The sequence below is a fragment of the Sarcophilus harrisii genome, chromosome 6 (assembly GCF_902635505.1).
Source record: "Sarcophilus harrisii chromosome 6, mSarHar1.11, whole genome shotgun sequence".
Classification (NCBI taxonomy): domain Eukaryota; kingdom Metazoa; phylum Chordata; class Mammalia; order Dasyuromorphia; family Dasyuridae; genus Sarcophilus; species Sarcophilus harrisii.
In genome coordinates, this window is record NC_045431.1 from 241,721,782 (window position 1) to 241,729,505 (window position 7,724).

Sequence of the window (7,724 nt, forward strand, 5' to 3'; positions counted from 1 at the left end):
CCACATCTTTGGGGAACACTTGCCTATCTCTCTTCTGGTGGGTCATGGAGAAAGTGCATTGGAATATTATGTGTCCCCGTGTCAATAAGTAGAGGTTTGGGGAATTTATTTCTAATTTGTGTACTGGTTCTACAAAATGTGAACTGATTATTTAATCATTAGAACTCATGATACGCGTTGCTGAAACAAAACAGTGTTTATGTACAATAGAGGCATAGCTTCCTAGATAGAAGCCAAGAATGGAAATATAGAGAAGATGCCCTTTTCTCAATGAGTCAGCATGTGGTCTGTCACCATATATGGCTTTAATTTCTCTTGTGTTTCCTCTTTGTTTGAATCTGCATGTATTTAGGTCCAAGAAAACCATGGTCAGGTTAACTGGAAACTCCATCGGAGCCTTCAGAGTTTGCAACTACATGGAGGGTCAATAGCAGGGACACTGAGGTCAATAAAGCCTTGATAAAGATAAAAATACAGCCTGCTTTTTTGTTGTTGTTGTTGTTATTGTTATTAATGCTACAGCTCCTTAGGAAATGACCCCAACCCCCCAGAGTCCAAGATAACTAAAAAGCAACATGCCGGAGAGATGCTATTTGTCAGTACAAATGGGAGATGGAAATGAACATTGATTTAACACCTACTCTGTGAGTTTTATATGAAGAAACTCACACCAGAATTTAATTTGATGTTTGTTTTTTTGTTGTTGTTGTTGTTGTTGTGTTTTTTAATCATATATATTTTTAACTTTTTACTGACAGAGCCCATGCCTGGGTATTTTTTTTTTTTTTTTTTTTTTACAACATTATCCCTTGCACTTACTTCCGTTCCGACTTCTCCCTTCCCTCCCTCCACCTCCTCCCCCAGATGGCAAATAGTCCTATACAAGTTATATATGTCACAGTGTATCCTAGATACAATCTATGTGTTTAGAACCGAACAGTTTTCTTGTTGCACAGGAAGAATTGGATTCAGAAGGTAAAAATAACCCAGGAAGAAAGACAAAGATGCAAAACAGTTTACATTCATTTCCCAGTGTTTTTTTCTTGGGTGTAGCTGCTTCTGTCCATCATTGATCAATTGAAACTGAGTTAGATCTTCTCTTTGTCAAAGAAATCCACTTCCATCAGATACATCCTCATACAGTATCGTTGTTGACGTATATAATGATCTCTTGGTTCTGCTCGTTTCATTTAGCATCAGTTCATGTAAGTCTCGCCAATCCTCTCTGTATTCGTCCTGTTGGTCATTTCTTACAGAACAATAATATTCCATAACATTCATATACCACAATTTACCCAACCATTCTCCCACTGATGGGCATCCACTCAGTTTCCAGTTTCTGGCCACTACAAACAGGGCTGCCACAAACATTTTGGCACATACTGGTCCCTTTCCCTTCTTTAGTATCTCCTTGGGGTATAAGCCCAGTAGAAACACTGCTGGATCAAGGGTATGCACAGTTTGATAACTTTTTGGGCATAGTTCCAAATTGCTCTCCAGAATGGCCGGATGTATTCACAATGCCACCAACAATGTATGAGTGTCCCTGTTTTCCCACATCCCCTCCAACATTCCTCATTATCTTTCCCTGTCACAGAATTTAATGTTCATATGAAGAAATGAAGCCTGTAGTTATTGGTTCAATGTCATCAGAGTAACAGTAGATTGTGATCCACAAGGAGGATGAGATCCCATTTTTTTCTGGCAGTAGCAGCAGCAGGAGGTGGAGGAGACCCTTGCAGGGCTGGGCTGGCCCCCGTCCCGCAGCAGCAGCCTTTTATTTCCAGGCAAATTCATCAGACAATGGTTGGTTTGGGGCTGGAAAACTTCCTGCCTCCAGTCAGCTGTGGCTTTATTGTTTCCCTCCCTTGAACAGCCTGCAGTCTCTGTCACCAATGGCTGCCTTGGTTTTCTAGATTATCACCATCAGGCCCTTGACTTGTTCCATACGGTCAGAACTCATAACCCGAGCCTCAATATCCATTTTCCTATTGTGCCTTTTCTGCTGGATCCTACCCATACCAATGAATGTCTATATATTTGTGTGTATACAAACAATGACAAAGCAGTCGCAACACAAGGTTAAGGAATCTAGGACTCTCCAGAATCTGCTTCAGCCACGTTCAGAGTCTCTGTATTTGTCATTTTGTTTTCTCTTCCCGATTTCCTGTGGGTAGGATTTATGGGTATAGCCAGTGGCCATCCATTTCATATAATTGGAAAAAATAATATACTATCAAAACAAAATGAAAAGAAATTGGAAGTTTTCTGAGAGAACAAAGATTTCAGGAGGGAGAGTTCAAAATGCCCTAAAGAAAGGGAAACCAGGAGGTTCAGGATAAAAGGCAATGCAGAGAGACTCAATGTAAAATATATATAAAATAGAAAATTGGGAACATTTCCTATTCGATATCTGAGTCAAGAATTAGCTGGTTTGTCTGATTTTGATCGACCAAGGCTTCCCATCATCCGGTTTATGGAGTACAATATATATCCAGTTGCCTTGTTAATTTGGATAACCCTACCTCTCTCTGGGAGCAGGGGGAGTAATAACCTGCATGGAAGAAGTTGATAGCAAAAGAACCTTAGATGCTAAGAGAAGTATCCCATCACAACTGTTTGAAAGGGATTTTTTATTCACTTATTTTTCTTCAAGTCTCTTAGTTGTTATTTCATTATTTGTATCTTTCAGTAAAATAGAGGACGATTCAGTCGATGAGCATTTTTAGCATAAAAATGCTCAGTGTGGTTAGCTTGGGGGAAACAAATAAAATGAGCTAATGACTATCCTCAAATATTCCACTCTGGAGATGGAGCCAAGATGGCAGAGTAAAGGCAGGAACTCTCCCTTAAATAGTTCTAAATTCATTTAAATAATGGCTTTGAACAAATTTGAGAGCATAAGAACACACAAAAAGCAGAGACAGGATGGGGCGTGGAACGTGGGAAAGCTCTGTCCAGCCTCCTCATGTTGCAGTGGCAGCAGCATTTAAGAAGTGCCTACTGTGTGCCAGCGAAGTTCTAGGGAAAACTAGACGAAAATGGAACAGACCCTGCCCCAAGGGGCCTGTCTCTGACTTTGCCCCGGCAGTGCTCCCTCCAAATCTAGGTCACCTGGACCAGACTGGCCTGGAACATGTGGGCAGCCAGAACCGAACAGAGCAGGTTGGAAGTCAGACTTCCAAAGTGAGGGAAGCTGCAAGGAGGCAGACGAGACTCATGTGCCGAGGCCTTGGCCCCCGATGGTGGGACCCCCGTTAGACCGGGCAGATCTGGAGACTTACACTGGTAGGTAAGGAGTAAATTCTAGCCCTGACAAGGAGGGGCGACAGGACCGATGTGACAAGCTGGCTTCATGACCCGACCGTGATCCTGTGGTACTTGTTAGAGCTCAGAGCACCGGTATGGGCCGAACAACCATTATGTGACTTTGCCAGAGGGTGAGATCACCCAGAAGGGGAGCACAAAGGACTGTTGTTGCTCCAAACTCAGGGCTCAGCTGCCTTGCTGGGCCTCAGCTTTGGAAAACAGGGTGGCTCCTGATCTCCAGGGATGTGGCAGAACCTGGCCTCCAGCAGGATTTTCTTGGAGGCCTAAAAACAAGGACTCTCCAGTGTCCCAAGGCTTTCCTTCGTTCGGACATTGGGGCAGGAGGGGATAATAGATTGGGACACTTCCTCAGCAAGTTAGTGACAAAACCGGGACCGAATCTGGGTCTCCTGAAATCCTCTGGGAGGCAGCAGTGGACAGAACACTAGCTTTGGACCCAGGTCCAAATTCTATCCCTGATCCTTAGTGATTGATATGGGGGAAGTCATTTTATCTGTCTGACCTCAGTTTCCTCATCTGTAATCATCAGTCTGTAATTCTAGACTAGTTCTCCCAGTGGAGCTGGGGCTGGGGAGAGGCCAGTATGGGGGGGAAAAGCCTCCTCTGCCTTTGTGACCCTACAAACCCAAAAACTTTCCATGGCCCTGGCGGCAAACTCAGGGGGGCTTAGGAAATCTCCTGAGCCCTGCTGGCCTGCCTCCCTCTGGGGCTTTCTGAGTGGAAACCATCTTCTGGCTCCTTTCTTTTCCTCCAGCTTCAGAGCTGGCTTTCTGTCTCAGAACCAAAGCATCCTGGGAGGAGGAGTCAGCGATTCCAGAGTCTGCAAACTTCCCCTGCTTGCACTTCCCTGGTAGGAGTCCCAGCAGCCACCGCCTCGGCTTGCCGCAGCATGAGCTCAGCCTGCATCAACCCCGTGGGCGTCCTTTCCTGCCAATCTCCTGGTGCTGCAGCATGACTCAGGCCTGCGGAAGGAGCCTGGGAAGGACTCTGCAGGGGCGGCCCAGGGTACCAGACAAAGGCAGGCCAGCAGGGGTCCGGAATGAGGGCCCACGACCCGGGAAGCCCCTGTGAGCCCAAGGCTTAGGGGGCCTTCCCTTATGTAAGTCATTTCAGTTTAGTTCAGGAGAAAGGATGCTGGGTAGATCCTGGCTGAATTCTGGCTTAAGTGGGTGACCTCACATGAGAGAGGTGAGCTCTGGGGCTTCAGGCCCTTCTTAGTCTCAGTCTGGGATCCCCTCATCTTTCTGTGGTCCTTGTGAGGCAGCTACCTCTGAAACCGCTGTAAGGGAGATAGAGCAAAAGTGAGAAACTGAGTCAAACAGGCAGTGTAAAAGGACATTCTAGATTTGGAGTCACCATCTTTGGATTTGAATTTTGGCTCTTTACTGTTTCTCTCTGTTAGGGGGTGGGACTGCATGGATTCTAAGGCCCCTTCTTGTTCCTAATCTGTGATCAGTCTCTTTCTTCCTTATTTTCTTTCTTCCTTCCCCCTTCTCCCTCTTTTTTTCTGTCTCTGTCTCTCTTCCTTTATTAAAGGTTTTTATTTTTGAAAAGTGGACAATTCTTCAATGTCAGCCCTTGCAAAACCCTGTGTTCCAGTTTCCCTCCCCCAGCTGGCAGGTTGTCCCATAGATGTTAAACATGGTAGAAATCTGTTAAATCCAATCTTTGCATCCATATTTATTAAGTTATCAACAAGAAAAATCAAATCAAACCAGTTTAAAAAAAAAAAAAAAGTGAAGCACAATAAAATGCCAGCAAACAGAGTGAGAATGCTGTGTTCCCACAATCCTCTCTGGGTGCAGACGGTTCTCTTCATCACTGAACAATCAGAACTGGTTTGACTCGTCTCATTGTCGAAGGGAGCCACATAAACCAGGTGACTAAGGTCACTTCCATTCCCAGCTCACAAACTGGAACAGGGCAGCTGGGTGGTGCAGTGGATAGAGCACCAGGACTGGATTCAGGAAGGCTCATCATCCTGGGGTCAAATCCAGCCTCAGACACTTACTAGCGGTGTGACCCTGGGCAAGTCACTTCACCTTGCTTGCCTCAGTTTCCTCATCTGTAAAATGAGCCAGAGAAGGAAATGGCAACGCACACCAGGATCTGTCAGGAAAACCCCAAACTGGGTCACAGAGTCAGACAGAGTAAAAAAAAAACAATTGCAGCCAAAGTGCCAGACACTGAGGCAAGGGCTTTACAAACATCTCATTTGATCCTTTGACTTTTCTGGAAGAAGAAAGACTTTGGGGGGGAGGGGAACAGGGAAGGCTGCTGGAAGGAGGGGCACTGGGTAGGAAGGAAGAGCAGGTACCCAGTTGAGGGGTGTGTTCTAGACAAGTGGGCACCAAGGAACCCCAGACCAGAACTGGAAAAAAGCAGGTCCCAGAGCAGAAAAAGAACGGGCTCCCTCGCTCCTGGGAAGGTTGGGAGGGGGCAGTGGGGAGGTGGGAGCCTGAAGGCAACGGGAGGCAGGCCATGGTGGTCCCTGGGTCCGTGTCCCTTGGCTAGGGGGTGGGGGTGGGGAGGAAAGGGGAGGGGCTCACATTTTATAGCTGGGGAAACTGAGGTCCACAGAGGGGCAGTGACTTGAACAAGGTCACACAGGCAATACTCATCAGAGCCAGGTTGTAGACTCGGGGTCACCTACTCCAGGTTCAGGGCTCTTTCTGCTTTATCAGAGCCACCCTGAAGGTTCAAGTCTGGGTGATTGGAAGGAGGGCAGGTTGACTTGTGGGATGCTGACTGGGCACCCCGGGGGGAGACTCCTTACCCTCTGACGCTTTCTATGGGACCCTGGGCCTCAGTGTTCTTATCTGTAAAATGGGGATGGAGCCTTCTGGGATGCTTCCTAAGCCTTTCAGCTCTGAACAGGGCAAGCCTGAAAGCCCCGCCCGGGCACGACTGGCTTCTGAGGGAGGGCCCGGCCCCAGGAGACCGTGGGCTCAGCAGACTGCGGGGCCAACGGACGGGATTTGTGCCCACCGAGCGGAACCGGGGCCAGGAGATTAGAAATGGGGGCCCAGGCCGGCGGGGAGAGGAAGGGCGTCACAGCCGGGGCCTGGGGACTAGCTGCCTCCCTCTCTGTGACTCAGCCTTAGGGCCACCTCCAAGCCTGTAAACACCGCGAGGGCTTCTGGGAGGATGGGCAGCGCCACGGGGGCGCCCGGGAAGTCTGTGCTGGTCGCGTCCCGCTGGGGTCGTTGGCGGGGGCGGTGGTCCCAGCCCCTGCCTCAGTTTACTCCTCTGTAGAAGCCCACCCCTTCCGTCCCAGGGCCTGAGAGCTCCGGGGAGCCCCGCCCGCTGGACTCGGGAAGCCCGGGCTCCGCCCCCCTCCCCCCACGGCGCCCCGGCTCCCTTTTCCATTGAAAGGGGCTTCCCAGGCCCTGCCCCCCGCCCCCCCCAGCCCTGGAGGCCAGATTGACCCGCCTCCCACCCCTCCCCCTCTCCTGCGGACTGGGGGGCGGGGCGCGCTCTGCCCACAGACATGACGCATCTCTGCAGAGCCTGGTCCGCAGTGCGGGCAGGTGGGAGGGGGCCCGCCCCGCTCCGGGACGGACTCGCTGTCCGCGAGCGCCCCCTGGTGGCCAGACCGGCTGTCCTTCCCCAGATGGAAAAGTCCGTGTTCCCCTCCCCCCCCCCCCCGGGCCCCCCTTCCCCGGGGGGGGGGGGGGGGAGTGCCTTCCCCGACAACTAAGTGCCTACTATGTGCAGGACCGCTGCAGCCAGTGTGGTCTGTAGTGTGTCTGGGCCGCTAGGGGGCGCCGTGGTACCCAAGACTCCCGGTGTTGGCGAGTTCAAATCTGACCTCCGACACTTCCTGGCTCGGACCCTGGGCCAGTGAGGAGACAGCGAACCGTGCGTACCCGGCCACTCAGCGCCTTGGGACTGTTTGGCAGTCGCGGGAAGGGGAAAGCGCCTGCGGCTCCCGCTGACCTGGTGCCCTCTTGCCACCGAGAGAAGCCGAGGCCCTCCCAGACCTTGCATCCCCAGCCCCCCCCCCCCGGGCCCCCCTTCCTCCCCCCCTTCCCCTTCATCTCCCACCTGGGTTTTGTCTTCTCCCTTAGAATATAAGCTCCTTGAGGGCAGGCACTTTTTTTTTTTTTTTTTTTGTACATTATATCTTACAAGCACAGTGCCTGGAACCCAATAAGTGCTTAATAGATGCTGTGAATTAAGTCCTTTATTAACCACCTACTGAATGCCAGGCACTGGGGCTCTAAAGATCCATCCACTGCCCCCCCTTGTGGCCAGAGCTGGGTACAACGATGCAATGGGACCCAGGAGTTGGCCCGCAAGTCCTCCGTGGTTCCTGGGGCCCAGCTCTCTGCGGGTGCCCGTTGTCTGGCTGTCCCCATCGGTCTGGCGGCCCTTTTTCTTCCTGCCTATCC